This window comes from Coenobita brevimanus, chromosome 99, assembly GCF_032717465.1.
Source record: "Coenobita brevimanus isolate Jiangsu-jjx chromosome 99, ASM3271746v2, whole genome shotgun sequence".
Classification (NCBI taxonomy): domain Eukaryota; kingdom Metazoa; phylum Arthropoda; class Malacostraca; order Decapoda; family Coenobitidae; genus Coenobita; species Coenobita brevimanus.
The window spans coordinates 14313974-14335527 of record NC_137052.1 but is presented as its reverse complement, the minus strand read 5'-3'; the positions used below and the strand labels follow the sequence as shown (position 1 = coordinate 14335527).

The 21554-nt window shown below is 43.3% G+C and overlaps 1 protein-coding gene across 1 annotated transcript in view; it reads right to left on the bottom strand.

Annotated features, from left to right (window-relative positions):
- LOC145414439 (sialin-like) overlaps positions 1 to 21554 on the bottom strand; it is a 584044-nt gene that overhangs the window by 412515 nt on the left and 149975 nt on the right. The window lies entirely within an intron of this gene.

The window sequence follows — 21554 nt, the reverse complement described above, 5'->3', positions numbered from 1 at the left end:
ATTTTCCATTTCCTCTTCACCCAGTCTCACTGTACATTCACTGACTTCACTTCTCTCGAAGAGCTAAACTTTACTCTTCCCCACATTCACCTTTAGATTCCGTTTCTTACAAACTCTCCCAAACTCATCTACCAAGTTTTGGAGCTCCCCTTCATCATCACTTAACAACACATTATCATCTGCAAACAACAGTACAGGGAGTTTCCAAACATTCCCCTCTCTCACTAGGGCTGCTCCATCATCCACTGCCTTAATTTGTATCTCTTTTATAACCTCATCCATGTACAGATTGAACAACCATGGAGACATGACACATCCTTGTTTCAGTCCAACCTTCAAACAGAATAATTCACTCATTTCAATATACACATGCTCTGCAGCCTTATCACCCTCATACATACTCTTCACGGCATTCAACATCTTCCCATCTACTCCATATATTCTTAATACTTTCCACAATCCTTGTCTGTTCACCCTGTTATATGCTTTTTCGAAATCCATGAAGGCTGCATGCAACTTCTCTCTTTTCTCTAGAAACTTTTCCACTAAAGATCTAAGAATGCATATCTTATCTACACAACCTATTCCTTTCCTAAAACCTCCCTCTTCTTTTCCAACTAATTCCTCTGTTATTTCCCCAACTCTGTCAATAAGCATCCTACCATATACTTTTCCTATTATACTAAGAAGACAAATGCCCCTATGATTACCACATACTTCATTTTCCCCTTTTCCTTTGTACAGAGGAATGATTATACCAATTCCAGACTTCCAATCCTCTGGGACTCTGCCTCCCTCCCAGGCGAATCTTCACATCTTCCACATCCATTCTACTACTATTACTCCCCCATGCTTTAACATTTCACCACAAACTCCATCCATTCCTGGGACTTTCCCCATTTTAACTTTGTTCATTGCTTCCACAACTTCCACCCTACTGATTTCTTCCTCTCATCTCACATCCCCCCGTCTCCCAGCCATTCCCCAGCCACTTACACTTGCATTACATTCATTATCTATCTTCAAGAATTCCTTAAAATGTTCTCTCCATCTTCTCACTTCTCCCTTCTCCACTAATAATCTACCATTTTTATTTTCCACTCCCCAACTAACTCCATTACCACCCTGTCCAACTCTCATTACCTCTTTGCAGAACATTTTATTACATTCCCTCCACTTTACACTCAAATTCCTTCCAAATTCCTCATCCACTCTCTTCTTATTCTCTCCTACTAATCTTTTCTCCTATCTCTTCCTGTCTACATATACTGTAACTCTTTCTTCTGTCTCTCAACTTCTTCCACGCCCCCGTTTTTCATCCACTCACTTTTATGCTTTCTTCTTTTGTGTCAAAGCCTGTCTCACCTCTTTATTCCACCGTGCTGTTCCCTGCACCCCCTATCGTCTTCTCTTCACCCCCCTCCCCCACTCCACCTCACATGCTGCACAGATTTCTTCTGTGAATATCTTGCACAAACCTTCAACGTCCCCCATCTGCTCCAATCCATGTATACCCTATCACTCCTCCACTTCCCTCTTATATTCTGCCTTTTTTTTTCATCATCTTATAACCTTTCCACTCTCCTTGTATGCACTACTTCCTCCTGTCCTTCCCTTCCTCAATATCTCCATTTCATTTGGACCTTTATTCTGACCACCACTTGGTGGTGGTCAGAAAATCCACTCTTCTTTGTCTGTTGTTAATATTTCTCTTTAAAATATGAAAATAGGGAAGGCTCCGGGAGAAGATGGAATAGTAGCAGATTTACTGTTGGATGTAGGAGCAGAAGTACAAAATAGGATTGCTCACTTACTCAATGTATTAAAATGAAAATTCCCAAAACATGGTCCAATGCAATAGTTATTTTACTTTATAAAAAAGGTGACTCAGAAGATCTTAGTAATTATTGACCCATTAGCTTATTATCAGGTGTTTATAGCGCGGTAACTCAGTGGTAGGGTGTCGGGCTGGAGACCGTAATATCAAAGGTTAGCGCCCTACCCGGGAAGCTAGCCATACTGGGAGGGGTAGCTCTCTCCTGTAACCCTAGCGGGGCTATATGGCCATTGATTCCTAGCTCGGGGATTAAATCCCTTTTTTTATGTAGTAGGTGGGGGCGTTCACCATCCACTCACTCGATGTAGTGTTGTTCTCTTGTGTCTGCCCTTTCCTCTCCTCCATCCTTCTTTCCTTCCATCCTCTTCTGTCGTTCTTTCCTTCATTCTTTCCTCATACTTCTGCCTATGGGTGACTTTAGACTCCCTCTTCTTTCTTTCCTTCATTCTTTCTTCTTCCTTCTGCGTGCAGGTGACTCTGCACTGAGTGACAAAACAGATGGTTTCCTGTACACCAGGGGACCATGTTCTGGTGTCAACATCGTTTCCCATGACGAGTTGTAGTTTCACACTATTACATATTACATACAAAGTTGTTTTTTCATAATTAACAATGTGTAATATAGTGTGAATGATAAGCAAACAAACACCATTTCCCTGTAAAGTGTGGCTTGGGATAGGATGCGCCATCAGACAGCTTTTTTCAATCAAAACATCCTAGGGTAAGGGAAGGCGATAGAAAAATATGAATTGTATATATGTTTAAAGTCTTGGGGAAATATTTACCTTACTGGTATACTTAAATGTAATCAATACTATTTTACTGAGGTGTATAATGTACATGGTAAAGTTATGATGCTTCTATTCATGTATAAATCCCAGTTATCTGTGATGTTTGGCATCTCTATTTTATGCTGACCCAGTGCCACTCCCCAGTGGGCGAGGGCGGCAAACAGCAGAATGCACTTATCATTCAAACGAGAGGGACGTACTTACTCTGGGCTCTCTATGTGTCACAGTTGTATCTTTCTGTAGCCAATACAGAGAGATTTAATCTGCTCAGTTTCAGTTCACCTGCTCACGCTACCAACCAATTCCTTCAACAGGATTCTACACCGATTCCCACCATCTCCATTGTGCGAGAAAGACATTTGGTGGAGAGTGTCAGCCGGAAGTGACTTCGACCAGGAGCAACTTTATTAACCTTGCTTGGAACAGTGCAGTCACGTCTAAGCTGATACAAAAATTGGTTATCAGCTGTGGGGTTCCAGTAAGCTGATATATTAGTGACCACCTGAGGAATTTATACAAACCGACACATAATATTGGTGAAACGACACACAAAATACTGGTCACAGTGGCGGGATTCCTGCCAGCTTATACATAAAATTGGTGTTCAGTGCTGCAATACGAAAAGGTGGTAAAGGGATTTGTGCAGTGAAAAATCCTTGCAACCACTCGTGATCCTGCAGGTGAAACAGAAAATCTTACTCTCCTGTTGCAAAGGGACTAACTGCGGAGCGAGTAAGTGAAGCAGATATCAGAGTACTCTCATTCTCTCTCTATCTCTGCCTGGCGAGATATCTCTACTTTCAAGGGTGAACTGGCAATTATCTCGCTCTCATGCCGAGGCCAGTGCGGTGAAGGGTGGGATCGTCTAGACACATCTGGCAACTCTGGACGTGGAGACTGGAGTGCAGCAGGGTGAGCGTGTGGTGTGTGTGTGGCTGTGCGTGGCAGGGATGTTCTACGTACGATAATTATCGTATTTGTACTATAATTTGGGGTGCTTGTACGATGTACGATATCACATTCAAAATATACGATAATTTTTGTCTTTCAGCTTCCCTAGATTTTTTTTTATATATACTGCAGGTTAAGAACACTAGGTATTCCCGCCACACGGTTCATTGTGCCCACACCCCAGTAACCCACGCTTCCCCTGAGTCACTCAGGAAATTCGTTTCTCCTCCCAGTCCCATGGGAGGTCAGGGCCAAGCCCGGCCGACCCCATAAATGTCAAGGACTTAGTTCAAAGTTTGAACCAACAAATGAAATGCTAAACAGAATGAACAATCAGACTTTGTATTCAGAGGAGTGTGAAGAAAGTGAAATAGGCCTATGTATCCCATCGGACTCGGAATGAAAATGCAAAAAATGAAAATGTAGACGCTAATATTTTTAAGAACAATCATTTTTTCTGCATAACTAAGTTAAATAAGTAATTTCATTGTACCATAAAATACCTATGAATTAAAAATGAACAATTTATTCTTTGTTTTAATTGAAAATTTACCTGTACGATAATTTTAGGGTAAGATACGATAATTTTCATGCTACGGTACGATATATTGGGTCTCTGGGCAGAACATCCCTGGTGCGTGGTGCGGCGTCCTGGCCCAGCAGTCACCCAAGGACCAGCATGGGGAGTGCATCATCGTGTGGTTGGAGAAGAAACCTTACGAGTGTGTGGACTTCCAGTATGAATCTACCAGGAACTTCAGCTACCATAAGTTCCAGTACGAGTCAGAGTTGCCAGTTAGCCTGCTGTTTATGAGTGTAGTTATTTCGTAAGTTATGCATTAATTTAACCCGTCATGTCTCGAGGTTTTCTGCCCCTCCGACATCCCCCAGTCCCGAGCCTTTTTGGAAAAAATTTTTTTTGGCTCAAACTTCCGCTTAGGTTGAGAAACGAAGGAAAATCACCAAGAAAGGGCTTACCGTGGTCTATAAGTGGTCAGAACAGGTGAGGTCCCCCGAGCCAGGTAGCGTATTCTATCATTGACATGCCAGGCGCTCACGTTTTCTATGGTAAGGAATACTGGGAGAAACAACACACAACACCTCTATATTTATTGAATTTGAACTAATAAGCAATAACAGTAACAATATAATGGATTTCAGACACATATATGTGAAAAATAAGCATTGTACCATCGCACGAGCATAACAAGTTAGGTCCGAGTCGTAACATGCTATATGCTAAGTTTCTTGTATCAGTCAACCTATCATTTTTTTCTACTTGTATACTTCTGTTTCAATGACATTTTACCAATTACAACTGTTTGTAAGTGTTTTCAGATGTTTTCATTAATTATGACGACATGCAGCATAAGTCTAGCGCACATCAGCTTAGTAAGCGCACTCGCTATGACTCGTATTTCAACATACCCAATTGTTTTATCACTTTCCTATTATTTTTCCCTTTACATTGAACCTTTCCTCCACCACTGTAAATTTTCACAATTATTTTCATTCATTACGAGGGCATTTAGCGATATGCTAGCGCATATTCACGTAGCAACCACGATCTCAAACACTCGTGTTTCATCTTCTACTTTATTTATTCACTCCAATTAAAATTTCCCACTTACATTACACACGTTTACACCCCTATACTGCACTGTACATACTTACTAGCATTATTTATTCAAGTGAGCGTGAGAATATCGCATGAAAATACCCTCGCAATGAATGTTTCGACCAACATAATACTCACACACTTATATACTAATTTTTCACATATATTACACACTTTACCACCTGTTGACTTCTATTTTCACTATTACGTGCCTTTTTCATTCAACTGAGCGTCAGGATATCGCATCTCTATACATACGCTATGAATATTTGACTTAGAATATATTTCAGCACTTAAAATAATTTGAACTTATATTATACCCGTAAGCATTTCCAATAATAATAATTATAAAATTACAGGCCGTATTTATTGCACTGAGCGACAGAATATCACATCATAAAACCCTTGCTATGTATGTTTCCACTTACAGCATATTTATACACTTACATACAATTTTTGCACTTGTGTTATACCCGTATGCACTTTATACTAATATTTGGAGATCAACATGACTGATAATTTCACTGAGCGTCTGTCTGTTGCATTTACTTCATAGTTTCAGCGTCCTGTCGCATTCACACCATATCAGAATTGCATCAACGTGTGATATTCGCTGAAACATGGGTGAATACAGAGACCCACGTCACACTCCACGCACTCATAGCGGGTGTCCTTCCTCTGTGTCGTGAGTCTCACCCGGGAATTGCTACACACGTGACACCTGCGTTGGGGCCTAGGTCTGTTTGGCTGGGGAGGGATAGGAGTGGGGAAATGGCGGCCGGATATTCTCAGAGGAGTTTGTGCAATAGGGGCAGTGCGGGTGCGATGTTGGGGCCTTTCTACAGCATACCGTGCAAACATCTCTCTTGTGAGCTCCCTCACAAACCCTTCAAAGGTTTCCTGAACTCCTGTTGTCATGGCGTGAAGGTGGTGGCAATTCAGAGCAGTGATGTCTAGCATGTGAAAGGACAGTTTCTTATACCACTTCATCGTGGTCCTGGCACACTCTACCGTCGATATCATGCTGACTGGTCCACGAGGCGCATGTTTATATTATAGTCCATGACACACTCAGGTTTCCAAATACGACGCCTGTTCTCGCTATGGTAATCAACTGAATCAGTACGGTGCATCAAGGGGCGGTGAACCGTTGACAATAGGCTTACCTCTCTATTGTGATTCCACACAGTTGCAAGGATGTTGTTGACTTTGAAGAAGACAACCTCATTCCTTGCAAGTTTCCGTCCTACCTTGGCCATGTGACGCCGGTTCACCTTCACGGTTCCACAGACTCCAGTTTCATGTGTGTGAAGATAAATAGCGAGAAGAGGGCTAGTGTACCAATTGTCCAGGTAGAGGACGTGACCACGAGGAAGGTAGTCTTCTATCATCGTCTTTACCACTGCTCCCGACAGTCCAATACTTCGATCTTCTATTATGTCTGTCTGTGCACCGGTGTACAAGACTATGTCTTGCACGTATCCAGTCCTACACTCGCACATAACAAAGATCTTGAACCCAAAACCGTGCCTTTTGTTGGGTATATACTGCCTAAATGAAATATTGCCTCTCCACAACATGAGACTCTCGTCTATGATGAGGTCTCTATAGGGATAGAATGAGGAATGAAAGGTTTGCCTCAGGCGATCAAAGATCAACCAAATTCGCCTCATTTTATCAGTGTTGTTCGCATTTGCAAGATCATGAGCATCATAGAAATGGAGGCGACTTAGAATTTGTTGAAACCGATTACGGCTCATCACTTGACCAAATATGGGGGTAAACATAACAGGGTCCCCAGTCCAGTAAGAAGGAATTCTGTTCTTTCGTATAATACCCATCAAAAGGACCAGGGCAAAAAATAAGAACATTTCTGAAAGGGAGACAGGGTAATCATATATGATAGAATGCCTACTCCTTGTTCCCAATCTCTCACTCTCAAGGCGCTGGGTGCTTGCAAACAGGTTGGTTTGGTATACAATCTGCTCCACAAATGCCTCACTAAAAAACAGGTGGAAAAAATCCAACCTGGTGGAATTACGGTGAATTCCTGGAGCAATGCAGCCATAGCGCCCCTGCTCAGTGAAGGGGTGAATGAGGGGAGAAAAATCACTCCCATCCTCCCAATTCCACGCCACAAATCCCTCGTCCCCATCATCCCCATCACCCCCTTCGTCTGGGTGGGGAGGAGATCCTGGTTGGGGAGGTGGGGGAGGAGTGCGGAGGGCTTCCCCACTGTCATTCCTCTTCCCACTGCCTTTACCCTTTCCCTTTCCCTTACCCTTATGGCCTTGAAGAACATTAGGGGGCTGTGGGGATGAAGTAGGGAATATTGGGGAGCAGAAGACGTGCTGGGGAGTGGTTCCTCCTCACCTTCCCCCTCCATGACAACACCACGTGCTTTCTCACGCACCCTAGCCCGACCACGTGCTAGGGGATATTGGGGAGCATAAGACATGCTTGGGAGTGGCTCCTCCCCACCTTCCCCCTCCCTCACAACCCCACGTGATACTGAACGCACCCGCACTCGCCCACATGATACACTACGCCGCCTCACACTACGTAGGGAGAGCAATGACTCACTCACGTCACTCTCACTTTCCCTAATCCTCCCTGTACTTTCCCTTTCACTCCCCACTCCCTCCACGGCACTTCCTAACTCCCCAAACAAAATGCTAGGCCCATACCTGCTCGTCCGACATGGTGTGTGCTCTGGGCCACGATGAGTGATGACCTCACGTCCATACTACGTGGCAGCACGTCCCACAGCTTCGTCATCATCCTCGTCATCAAATTCTGGTTCCAAATCACGTTGGGGATAGGCACAGGATGTTGCACGTGGCTTCTTGGCCTGCTGCCCCTCTCTAGCAGCACGGTAAGTCACGTACTGCCGCTTCCTGGGAGACGGAACTTCCTCGTCTCTGCTGGTGGTTTCTTCCTCCTCTGCCTGCACATAATCTTTATCCACAACCTCGTCGTCCAGTGGGGAATCACTGTCGCCTATAAAGGCGTCCAGGGCGGCTTGAATTTCCCCGTCTGAGAGACCTCTCGTAGCCATGTCTGAGCAGGACCATTGCTACCAAGTGAGTGGGCGAGTGGCGGGTTAGCGCGGGTCGCGCGGGGTCGCTGAGTGTCCCTGCCTGGTGGCAGGTAGGGGAAGGTCATGCGAGGATACGTACCGCAAATCAAGTGCGAAATTTGAAAATTGTCGAAATTATGCACTTTGCAATTGCACGACGTACCGGTACGTCGCCAGGACTGGCAAATGCAAATCGTTGCAACGTATCCATATGTTGACGGGACGTCTCGGGTTAATGTGCTTTCTCTCAATGTTTTATTTAAATGATTGCTTGTTAAATCAAGCAGTTTAAGTTCGTATGGTAAATGATTTAGAGTGTTATGTAATGTGAGACAACTCTTAACATGTTTTGATATCCGAGTTGGCAGCTGTTGTTCTTGTACAATGTAGAAGTTTCGAGAGTAATGCAAGCTTACATAAGATGGTGTAGAGACTATTATAAGTTGAGTCGGGTTTCAGTTCAGTGTGAGTGAAGTGCAGTCGGTTTTGGTGCAGTGCTGTTAGTGAGGTTTGTGGAGAGTTGCTTTGCAAGCATTAAGTGTAATTACTGTCTGAAGATTGTATAATTTTGGTACTTGTGAAAACAGTGGCAAACAGTGGCGGGTTATTGAATTTTCTATATCACTGGAAGTTGAGAAAACAGTGAAGTGTTGAACATTAAGTGTAATAACAGTTAGTAAAGTGTGTATGGCTCCAGTGCTTGTGAGAACAGTGAAGTTGGAAAGAATTAAGTGGAATTATTTGGAAAATAAAGACAGTGAACTTTAAGGAGCCAGTGTTTATTTTTGCCTCAGCTAATCTTGTTTACTGCACGCCTAAAGGCTGACCATAAGAAGAACAACTCACTGGGCAACGTCCTTCTTGTACTGTACTACTGCTGTTGGAGCCTGTGGCAGTGTGGGACTGGGACGTAACACTGGTGTCAGGCGTGAGGATCATTTAGGGATGCAGTGAGTCTAACCTTCGACATGAAAGCAGAAGGTGTGAAGACAAGATCTCCAGCTGGGCAGGAGGACGAGGTGCCACTGACGGCAGTTTTGGAGCAAGTACAAGCAGAAATTTGACAACTCCAAAAACTGTTACAGGCCTTAAGTGAAAAAAAATAAAGGGCGCAGGAACAAAATTGAAGAACAAATACATTCACTGAATGAAGCAGAGAAAGAACTCAAAGAACTATTACAGGCACGAAGTGTACCATTGAAGCCACACAGTGAACAACTAGAGGCACAACGTGAAGAACAAAAAGAACGATATGAACAACTTCAAGAGGCATCAGAGGAGCAACAGGGGGAATTACAACTGACCATGCAAGGACAGCCAGATGCATTCATTGGGGAAATTATGGAAGAACAGCAACAGTTTAAGGAGGAAGTAGATGCCAAGCTAAAGCAGCAGAAGTATGAGGTAAGCAATAATGTGAGAGAGTGTAAACAGCATGCAGACGAACAACTGAAGACAGTTAATGAGGAAACAGTGACGGAGTACAGATGGCATGTAGATATCCAGTTGAAGCATGTAGTCGATCATGAGAAGATAATTGGTGAGAAAATTGAGGCTGTAGAGAAATATTGCACTGCTGAGCCTCAGGTTAGTGTACAGGGAGCATATGAAAGGAATGGATGACATATGATGAATCTTGGCGGATCCCGGTCATCTGAAGATGGCATTGCAGGGTTGAATAATCAGAATGTTGGAGGTTCAAGTCCTGGACGTAATTATGATGCTTCAGATTTTAGGCCCCAAACCAGTGAAGTGCATGGCTGTAATGGGGATCCAGTTAAGAAGAAACCTCAGGAATTTGATGGTAGAGTATCTTCGGAAGCTTGCCGTGCACAGTTTGAGTTACTTGCGGATCAGAATGGGATGATAAGAAGAAGGCTGCAGAAGGCCCACCACTGAAGAAATGCAAGAGAACCTTGATGAATAGTGTGCGAGAGCATAGAAGGACAGACGACATGCAACACAGTAGGAATGGGAATCGTAGGAAGAAATGCTGCTGTACTGTAGTGACGAGGCCGGTGTCAGACAGAGAAGACCTCGGGAGGATGCAGATGGAGGGTGCAGAGTTGCAACCGGTACTGGAGTGGCTGCAGCAGAGTGCAGTGCGACCATCATGGGGAGGAGTTTCCAGGTTGGGCCCTGCAACCGGGAGCTGCTGGAGTCAGTGGGACCTTCTTCATTGCAACGGACTATTGGAGCATCAGTGGGAGACGCCCAATGGCCTCAGCGAGTGTTGGCAACTGGTGGTTCTGAAGAAGATGAGGTCTGATATCTTGGATGAGTCCCACAACAAGATCACTAGTGGGCACCTGGGAGTGAAGACACCTCTATCCAGGCTGCAACGGGCACCTGGGAGTGAAGACAACTCTAAGCAGGCTGTGACACAAGTTCTACTGGATTGACATGCGTCAGGATGTTGAAGAGTGGTGTCAGACCTGTGATGTGTGCTGTGTCAAGAAGATGACCAAAACCTTCCTAGAGGATTGGACTATGTGGAGGAGCAAGGACATCGTCAGAAGCGGCGTGGAAGAAGACCTGATAAGTTGAAAGATTATTTTGTGTATAGCTAGAGGTTTCAGTAGGAATAAGGTTTATGTTTGTATATATTGTGCTGTTTTGTCGGAACGACAAAGAACTAGGGAGGGGGTAGTGTTATGAAGGGAGATTTGCCAGTTAGGTAGTCTCGTACCTTCGAGACGTTTCTGGTACCGTAAGTTCTTGTACAAGTCAGAGTTGCCAGTTAGCCTGCTGCTTGTGAGCGTAGTTATTTCGTAAATTATGCATTAATTTAATGTGCTTTCTCTCAATAATATTTTATTTAAATGATTGCTTGTTAAATCAAGCAGTTTAAGTTCGTATGGTAAATGATTTAGAGTGTTATGTAATGTAAGACAACTCTTAACATGTTTTGATATCCGAGTTGGCAACTGTTGTTCTCGTAAAATGTAAAAGTTTCGAGAGTAATGCAAGCTTACATAAGATGGTGTAGAGACTATTACAAGTTGAGTCGAGTTTCAGTTCAGTGTGAGTGAAGTGCAGTCGGTTTTCATGCAGTGCTGTTAGTGAAGTTTGTGGAGAGTTGCTTTGCAAGCATTCAGTGTAATTACTGTCTGAAGGTTGTATATTTTTGGTACTTGTGAAAACAGTGGCAAACAGTGACGGGTTATTGAATTTTCTATATCACTGGAAGTTGAGAAAACGGTGAAGTGTTGAACATTAAGTGTAATAACAGTTAGTAAAGTGTGTATGGCTCCAGTGCTTGTGAGAACAGAGAAGTTGGAAAGAATTAAGTGGAATTATTTGGAAAATAAAAACAGTGAACTTTAAGGAGCCAGTGTTTATTTTTGCCTCACCTGATCTTGTTTACTGCACACCTAAAGGCTGACCATAAGAAGAACAACTCACTGGGCAACGTCCTTCTTGTACTGTACTACTGCTGTTGGAGCCTGTGGCAGTGTGGGACTGGGACGTAACACTGGTGTCAGGCGTGAGGATCATTTAGGGATGCAATGAGTCTAACCTTCGACATGGAAGCAGAAGGTGTGAAGACAAGATCTCCAGCTGGGCAGGAGGACGAGGTGCCACTGACGGCAATTTTGGAGCTAGTACAAGCAGAAATTCGACAACTCCAAAAACTGTTACAGGCCTTAAGTGAAGAAAATAAAGAGCGTAGGAACAAAATTGAAGAACAAATACATTCACTGAATGAAAAGAACTCAAAGAACTATTACAGGCACGAAGTGTACCATTGAAGCCACACAGTGAACAACTAGAGGCACAACGTGAAGAATAAAAAGAACGATATGAACAACTTCAAGAGGCATCAGAGGAGCAACAGAGGAAATTACAACTGACCATGCAAGGACAACCAGATGCATTCATTGGGGAAATTAAGGAAGAACAGCAACAGCTTAAGGAGGAAGTAGATGCCAAGCTAGAGCAGCAGAAGTATGAGGTAAGCAATAATGTGAGAGAGTGTACACAGCTTGCAGACGAACAACTGAAGACAGTTAATGAGGAAACAGTGACGGAGTGCAGACGGCATGTAGATATCCAGTTGAAGCATGTAGTCGATCATGACAAGATAATTAGTGAGAAAATTGAGGCTGTAGAGAAATATTGCACTGCTGAGTCTCAGGTTAGTGTACAGGGAGCATATGAAAGGAATGGATGGTGTATGATGAATCTTGGCGGATCCCGGCCATCTGAAGATGGCATTGCAGGGTTGAATAATCAGAATGTTGGAGGTTCAAGTCCTGGACATAATTATGATGCTTCAGTTTTTAGGCTCCAAACCAGTGAAGTGCATGGCTGTAATGGGGATCCAGTTAAGAAGAAACCTCAGGAATTGATGGTAGAGTATCTTGGAAGCTTACCGTGCACAGTTTGAGTTACTTGCGGATAAGAATGGTTGGGATGATAAGAAGAAGGCTGCAGAAGGCCCACCACTGAAGAAATGCAAGAGAACCTTGATGACTGGTGTGCGAGAACATAGGACAGACGACATGCAACATAGTAAGAATGGGAATCGTAGGAAGAAATGCTGGTGTACTGTAGTGACGGAGCCAGTGTCGGACAGAGAAGACCTGGGGAGAATGCAGATGGAGGGTGCAGAGTTGCAACCGGTACTGGAGTTGTTGCAGCAGAGTGCAGTGCCACCATCATGGGGAGGAGTTTCCAGGTTGGGCCCTGCAACCGGGAGCTGCTGGAGTCAGTGGGACCTTCTTCATTGCAACGGACTATTGGAGCATCAGTGGAAAACGCCCAATGGCCTCAGCGAGTGTTGGCAACTGGTGGTTCTGAAGAAGATGAGGTCTGATATCTTGGATGAGTCCCACAACAAGATCACTAGTCGGCACCTGGGAGTGAAGACAACTCTAAGCAGGCTGCGACGGGCACCTGGGAGTGAAGACAACTCTAAGCAGGCTGTGACGGGCACCTGGGAGTGAAGACAACTCTAAGCAGGCTGTGACACAAGTTCTACTGGATTGGCATGCGTCAGGATGTTGAAGAGTGGTGTCAGACCTGTGATGTGTGCTGTGTCAAGAAGATGACCAAAACCTTCCTAGAGGATTGGACTATGTGGAGGAGCAAGGACATCGTCAGAAGCGGCATGGAAGAAGACCCGATAAGATGAAAGGTTATTTTGTGTATAGCTAGAGGTTTCAGTAGGAATAAGGTTTATGTTTGTATATATTGTGCTGTTTTGTCGGGACGACAAAGAACTATGGAGGGGGTAGTGTTATGAAGGGAGATTTGACAGTTAGGTAGTCTCGTACCTTCGAGACGTTTCTGGTACCGTAAGTTCTTGTACAAGTCAGAGTTGCCAGTTAGCCAGCTACTTGTGAGCGTAGTTATTTCGTAAATTATGCATTAATTTAATGTGCTTTCTCTCAATAATGTTTTATTTTAATGATTGCTTGTTAAATCAAGCAGTTTAAGTTCGTATGGTGAATGATTTAGAGTGTTATGTAATGTGAGACAACTCTTAACATGTTTTGATATCCGAGTTGGCAACTGTTGTTCTCGTAAAATGTAGAAGTTTCAAGAGTAATGCAAGCTTACATAAGATGGTGTAGAGACTATTATAAGTTACGTCGGGTTTCAGTTCAGTGTGAGTGAAGTGCAGTCGGTTTTGGTGCAGCGCTGTTAGTGAAGTTTGTGGAGAGTTGCTTTGCAAGCATTAAGTGTAATTACTGTCTGAAGATTTTATATTTTTGGTACTTGTGAAAACAGTGGCAAACAGTGACGGGTTATTGAATTTTCTATATCATTGGAAGTTGAGAAAACAGTCAAGTGTTGAACATTAAGGGTAATAACAGTTAGTAAAGTGTTTATGGCTCCAGTGCTTGTGAGAACAGTGAAGTTGGAAAAAATTTGAAGTTGGAAAAAATTAAGTAGAATTATTTGGAAAATAAAAACAGTGAACTTTAAGGAGCCAGTGTTTATTTTTGCCTCAGCTGATCTTGTTTACTGCACACCTAAAGGCTGACCATAAGAAAAACAACTCACTGGGCAACGTCCTTCTTGTACTGTACTACTGCTGTTGGAGCCTGTGGCAGTGTGGGACTGGGACGTAACACTGGTGTCAGGAGTGGGACGTAACACTGGGGTCAGGCGTGAGGATCATTTAGGGATGCAGTGAGCCTAACCTTCGACATGGAAGCAGAAAGTGTGAAGACAAGATCTCCAGCTGGGCAGGAGGACGAGGTGCCACTGACGGCAATTTTGGAGCTAGTATAAGCAGAAATTCGACAACTCCAAAAACTGTTACAGGCCTTAAGTGAAGAAAATAAAGAGCGTAGGTACAAAACTGAAGAACAAATACATTCACTGAATGAAAAGAACTCAAAGAACTATTACAGGCACGAAGTGTACCATTGAAGCCACAGAGTGAACAACTAGAGGCACAACGTGAAGAACAAAAAGAACGATATGAACAACTTCAAGAGGCATCAGAGGAGCAACAGGGGGAATTACAACTGACCATGCAAGGACAGCGAGATGCATTCATTGGGGAAATTAAGGAAGAACAGCAACAGCTTAAGAAGGAAGTAGATGCCAAGCTAGAGCAGCAGAAGTATGAGGTAAGCAATAATGTGAGAGAGTGTACACAGCTTGCAGACGAACAACTGAAGACAGTTAATGAGGAAACAGTGACGGAGTGGACGGCATGTAGATATCCAGTTGAAGCATGTAGTCGATCATGACAAGATAATTAGTGAGAAAATTGAGGCTGTAGAGAAATATTGCACTGCTGAGCCTCAGGTTAGAGTACAGGGAGCATATGAAAGGAATGGATGGCGTATGATGAATCTTGGCGGATCCCGGCCATCTGAAGATGGCATTGCAGGGTTGAATAATCAGAATGTTGGAGGTTCAAGTCCTGGACATAATTATGATGCTTCAGTTTTTAGGCCCCAAACCAGTGAAGTGCATGGCTGTAATGGGGATCCAGTTAAGAAGAAACCTCAGGAATTTGATGGTTGAGTATCTTGGAAGCTTACCGTGCACAGTTTGAGTTACTTGCGGATAAGAATAGTTGGGATGATAAGAAGAAGGCTGCAGAAGGCCCACCACTGAAGTAATGCAAGAGAACCTTGATGACTAGTGTGCGAGAACACAGAAGGACAGACGACATGCAACATAGTAGGAATGGAAATCGTAGGAAGAAATGCTGCTGTACTGTAGTGACGGGGCCGGTGTCGGACGGAGAAGACCTGGGGAGGATGCAGATGGAGGGTGCAGAGTTGCAACTGGTACTGGAGTGGCTGCAGCAGAGTGCATTGCGACCATCATGGGGAGGAGTTTCCAGGTTGGGCCCTGCGACCGGGAGCTGCTGGAGTCAGTGGGACCTTCTTCACTGCAACGGACTATTGGAGCATCAGTGGGAGACGCCCAATGGCCTCAGCAAGTGTTGGCAACTGGTGGTTCTGAAGAAGATGAGGTGATATCTTGGATGAGTCCCACAACAAGATCACTAGTGAGCACCTGGGAGTGAAGACAACTCTAAGCAGGCTGTGACACAAGTTCTACTGGATTGGCATGCGTCAGGATGTTGAAGAGTGATGTCAGACCTGTGATGTGTGCTGTGTCAAGAAGATGACCAAAACCTTCCTGGAGGATTGGACTATGTGGAGGAGCAAGGACATCGTCAGAAGCGGCATGGAAGAAGATCTGATAAGTTGAAAGATTATTTTGTGTATAGCTAGAGGTTTCAGTAGGAATAAGGTTTATGTTTGTATATATTGTGCTGTTTTGTCGGGACGACAAAGAACTATGGAGGGGGTAGTGTTATGAAGGGAGATTTGACAGTTAGGTAGTCTCGTACCTTCGAGACGTTTCTGGTACCGTAAGTTCTTGTACAAGTCAGAGTTGCCAGTTAGCCAGCTACTTGTGAGCGTAGTTATTTCGTAAATTATGCATTAATTTAATGTGCTTTCTCTCAATAATGTTTTATTTTAATGATTGCTTGTTAAATCAAGCAGTTTAAGTTCGTATGGCAAATGATTTAGAGTGTTATATAATGTTAGACAACTCTTAACATGTTTTGATATCCGAGTTGGCAACTGTTGTTCTCGTAAAATGTACAAGTTTCGAGAGTAATGCAAGCTTACATAAGATGGTGTAGAGACTATTATAAGTTACGTCGGGTTTCAGTTCAGTGTGAGTGAAGTGCAGTCGGTTTTGGTGCAGTGCTGTTAGTGAAGTTTGTGGAGAGTTGCTTTGCAAGCATTAAGTCTAATTACTGTCTGTGAAGATTGTATATTTTTGGTACTTGTGAAAACAGTGGCAAACAGTGACGGGTTATTGAATTTTCTATATCACTGGAAGTTGAGAAAACAGTGAAATGTTGAGCATTAAGTGTAATAACAGTTAGTATAGTGGGTATAGCTCCAGTGCTTGTGAGAACAGTGAAGCTGGAAAGAATTAAGTGGAATTATTTGGAAAATAAAGACAGTGAACTTTAAGGAGCCAGTGTTTATTTTTGCCTCAGCTGATCTTGTTTACTGCACACCTAAAGGCTGATCATAAGAACAACAACTCACTGGGCAACGTCCTTCTTGTACTGTACTACTGCTGTTGGAGCCTGTGGCAGTGTGGGACTGGGACGTAACAATATATATATATATATATATATATATATATATATATATATATATATATATATATTTAACCCATTGGAGCCCAGTGTCCATAGTATTGGACAGAATTGGGAATGCTCACATCATAATAAAGTAGGGAACCCCCGGCTAGGGACCTATGAGCTTCGCGATTATGAGTCGATAGGCGGAGGGCGGTAAGCTTAGCACCCTCCTAGTGCAATGCCTCGCCCAGCAACTCTGGGATCCAAAGGGATATATATATATATATATATATATGTATATATATATATATATATATATATATATATATATATATATAAAAATCAGGACGCCTTAATCCCATAAAGAGTGGCTACATGCAAATCGCCTCCATGTCGTCCTGTCCCCTGGCATTTTGCTTCTTTCCCCCAAGTTATACCTCATCTCTCATATTCCTCTCTACTCCATCCCTCCATCTCATCATCAGTCTCCCCCTGCACCTTCGACACATGCACTCTCCTGGTTAGTCTCACTCTCCATCATCTCCATATGCCCTGTTGGACTTGTGCTACAGTCTACAATTGGTCGTAGCACAAGTAAAACAAGGCAGTACTCACAAAGTGGAATGAAACCTGATGACAGAGAGAGCTGGACCTTCTGTTTCATCACCCCTGAGGACTAGCTTCTGACCATCCCCCTTTGCTAAACTTTTTCAGTGTTTCAGTAACACAGAGAGTAAGCCAACATACATTCCTATTCAATTACCTTCATCTGTGAATATCAATTTAATGCACGCAACACACCAGTGTTCCTTTTCTATATTTAAAAAAAATGGCATCCCAACACCCAGGTTTGAGTCCCCAAGGAGGGGAACCATAAAGGCCCCCACCATCCGCCACTCTCCCGGTGACGACCAAGAGAGATGCTTCAAACCCCTGTCTGACTCACTTCTTCATTTATCCGACATTATTAACCTTTCCTCTAATCTGTTCTCTGCTGAACACCACGTTTCTTCGTCTGAACCTTATTTTCCTTACTGAGATTCAGCTGTTTGTGGTGACTGATAACAAGCTCTTCTCTGTATCATCCTACTTTCTGTATACTCACTTCCAGTCCAAAGATGACTGTTGGGTATATGTTCACAACGACATATGCTCCTGAAGTTGAATCCTCTGAATTATCTGCTCTTTGGCTTCGAATATTATGTCATTCTCTGACGAAATATATATGTTGTTTGCTTATCCTCTAATTCTACTGACTATGGAAAATCCTTTGACTATCTTACATTTAAGACGGAACACATCCTACCAATCTCTCCTTTCACTGAAATCGCCAGTCTAGGTGATTTCAATGTTCATTACGGTACCACTTTGAATCTCCTTTCCTCTTCCTGATCCACTTGGTGAACAAGCCTACATCTTTTCTAGGCTTAATAACCTAGAATAACTTGTACAACACCCTACCCGGATCCCCAACCACCTTGGACAGAGTTCCAATATCCTTGGACTTTTCCCTTCCAATTAACCTTTCTGGTTATGCTGTTAATCTTTTCTCGTCGTTGGGCTCCTCTGATCACAACCTTATCACCTTAACCTGTCATACGACTCCAGCAAGGCCTGTGATCCCTCCTAAGAAGCAGTGATTGTGGCACTTTCCAGTTGCTGATTGGGAGGCCCTCAGGCAGTACTATTTTGATTTTCCTTGGAATGATTATTGTTTCGATAACCAAACGCCATTTCGGTGTACCTCGCACATTACGGTGGTTATTCTGTCAGGCATGGTAAACATACATTCCTTTCTCTTATCATATGATAAATGCATAAAAAAAAAAATGGTTTAATTATGCTTGCTTTACTGTCCACAACAAGAAGGCCAACAAAAGGTACCAAAGCTAATCCACCCTGAATATCATCTCTCTTTGTTTCTGCCTGGAATCATGCTAAGTCTGTCCTTTTCTCTGCTAAAAATATTTTCATATGCACTAAATGCTCTGAACTCTCTGAGTCACACTGTTCTAGCTCCTTTTGGCACCTTGCCAAAAAAAACTACCCAACAACTTTACTTCATCATCCTTTCCTCTTTTTTTTTCTGCTCATATGACTCTGTAGTTGTTTCTTCTAAATAAAACAGACATCTTTGCTCACAAATTTTCCTTCATTTCCACCTAAGACGATTCCGGTGCTGTTCCCCTATTACTTCCACCCTCTGACTTCTTCATGGCTGACATTAAAATTACTTCAGTTGGTGTGTTTTCTGGCATTACTGGCATCAATACAAACAAGGCATATGGGCCAGATGGCGTTCCTCCCGTTGTCCTGAAGAATTGTGCTCATGTTCTTACATCCTGCCTAGGTAAACTCTTTAGCCTCTGTTTGTCAACTGGTACCTTTCTTTCTTGCTGGAAGCTTGCTCTCATTCAGTTTCTCCCAAAGATGGGTGACTATTTCAGCTCTCTAACTATCGCGCTATTGGTTTAATGTCCTGTATTTCTAAAATGTTTGAAAATATTTTTAGCTAAACAAATTATACAGCACCTTTCTTATCACAACCTTCTTTCCCATCGCCAGTATGGGTTCCACCCGGAATGTCCTACTGGAGATCTCACCTTCCTTTCAGACTGCTGGTCATCCTCCTTTCAGGGCTTTAGTAAAAGATTTGCCACTGCACTTGACATCTCAAAGGCTTTCGGTCGAGTCTGGCATAAATCTTTGATACGCAGACTGCCTTCTTACAGTTCCAGTCCTTCAATCTGTGGCTTCTATCTCTAGTTTCCTTTCTGATCATTCTATAGCTGATGCTGTAGATGACCACCATTTCTTTCGTCGGGCTATCAATAATGGTGTTCCACAGGACTCTGTCCTATCACCAGCTCCCTACCTTCTAATTATCAATGACCTTTTAACCTGTACATCTAACCCTACTCTCTGATATGCTGATGACTCCACCCTTGACTTTTTCATCTGCTTCCTGCAGCATCCATCTCAGCAGTTAATTCAATAAACATGGGATGAGGCTATGACTATGACGGAGTAAACTGTAGCACCAGTCGAACAAGGCAGTACTTCCAAGGTGGATGGAAAGCTGATGTTAGGGAGAAGGAAGGAAGGAAGGAATAAATAAAATCAAGAGCCAGGTAGCAAAAATCGTTTCACATTAAGGTTAGAAAAGAAAGATACAATGAAACGGGGTATGAGAAATTGCTAAGAAAAGAGGAAATAACAAAAAAAAAAAAACAAGCAATCACAAACTAAATGAAAAGAATAAAAACGGGAAAACGTCTCCAAACGGAAGGGAAAAGCAAAAAATTAACAAACAAAAGACGGGATAAAAAAAACCAGTACGATAAAAACATCAAAAGTACCGCAGAAAAGGTCTGGGACTCACTTAACGTATCTCCCAACATTGGGAGGACCAAGATCAAAGAAAAAAGGGAAGCACTGATGATGGATAGCCCCAAAAGAGGGCAATCTTAAAGTATATTGGAAACGGACAAAAGGGTGTCACAACTTGAACAGATCGGAGGAGGATCCCTGGACATTAAATGACCATGAGTGAGACGGGTATGGCCAATCCGTAGATGGGCCAACGCAGTCTTCCAACGGCAGTTTCAATGACAAGGACTGAACCAAGGAACAATGGAGGGCTCACCAGCATGAAGGTTGGCATTTATAGCCAAGAACCAGCAAGACTGCCTTCTATGTGACAAAACTGGAGAATGCAAGGAAGAAGTCAGTGAAAAGGACAGAATGGAAAGGGAGGCATGGCGACTGGACGGCAGCATGAGCTATGACATCAAGAAGTTCATTGTCTGGGACACTGATGTGAGAAGGCATCCAACAAAATAGTACAGACTTGCACTTTACAGATATCCAGAACAACAATTCTACGACCCACAGAACTACAGGTAGTGGACACCAGAATCAAAGAGGGTGTACTGAGATTGTATGGTCATGTGGAGAGAATGGATAACAACAGAGTGGTGAAAATTGTATATCTGAGCGAATTTGAAGGAGGGGGGAGACAAGGTAGCCCAAGGAGAAGGTGGAGGGATATGGTGGATGAGTGTGTAGGGAAGGGAGGATTGGAAGTTGGTGGAGCTAGGGAACTGACAAGAGATCGAGCAGGCTGGATGAATATTGTGGGAAGAAGCGCATGATCAGGGATTTGGCACCCCTTTTTAACGTGACAGCGTCCGGATCGACTCTATCGGATACGTGTATGTGAGACTATAGCATGTGGTGAATGTTTTTGGCATGTCAGATAGAGCCAGGATTCCTGGGGCTTGACTGGTGAGTGAATGGAAGCGTGGCCCATTGGACTGGGCTAATTTAGGCTGTCTGGACGTTGCTACTCCTCATCCTGTCCAAGGGTGGGAAAAGAGGTCCGGATGATGATTGTGATGATGATGATGATGATGATGATGCATGTAGGTATGTATGTAAACTCCCAAGTCCAAATAAATTTACCTAAGGTATCATTGCATGAAAGAAAACCTTTATAAACCTTTCACTACACTGCTAGAACACTTGCATTTCAGTTTTATTACTTCTTTGCAATTTAATTCTGAACAGGAAAAAAAATCGGAATCAAAGGGTTAACAAACTCCTTTGCCGTCCTCGTGACCTTGCATCGCGCCAAGAAACCGTCAGAGGTATGAGTGCCAATGAAATGGGCGTTGTGAGCATAGGAATGG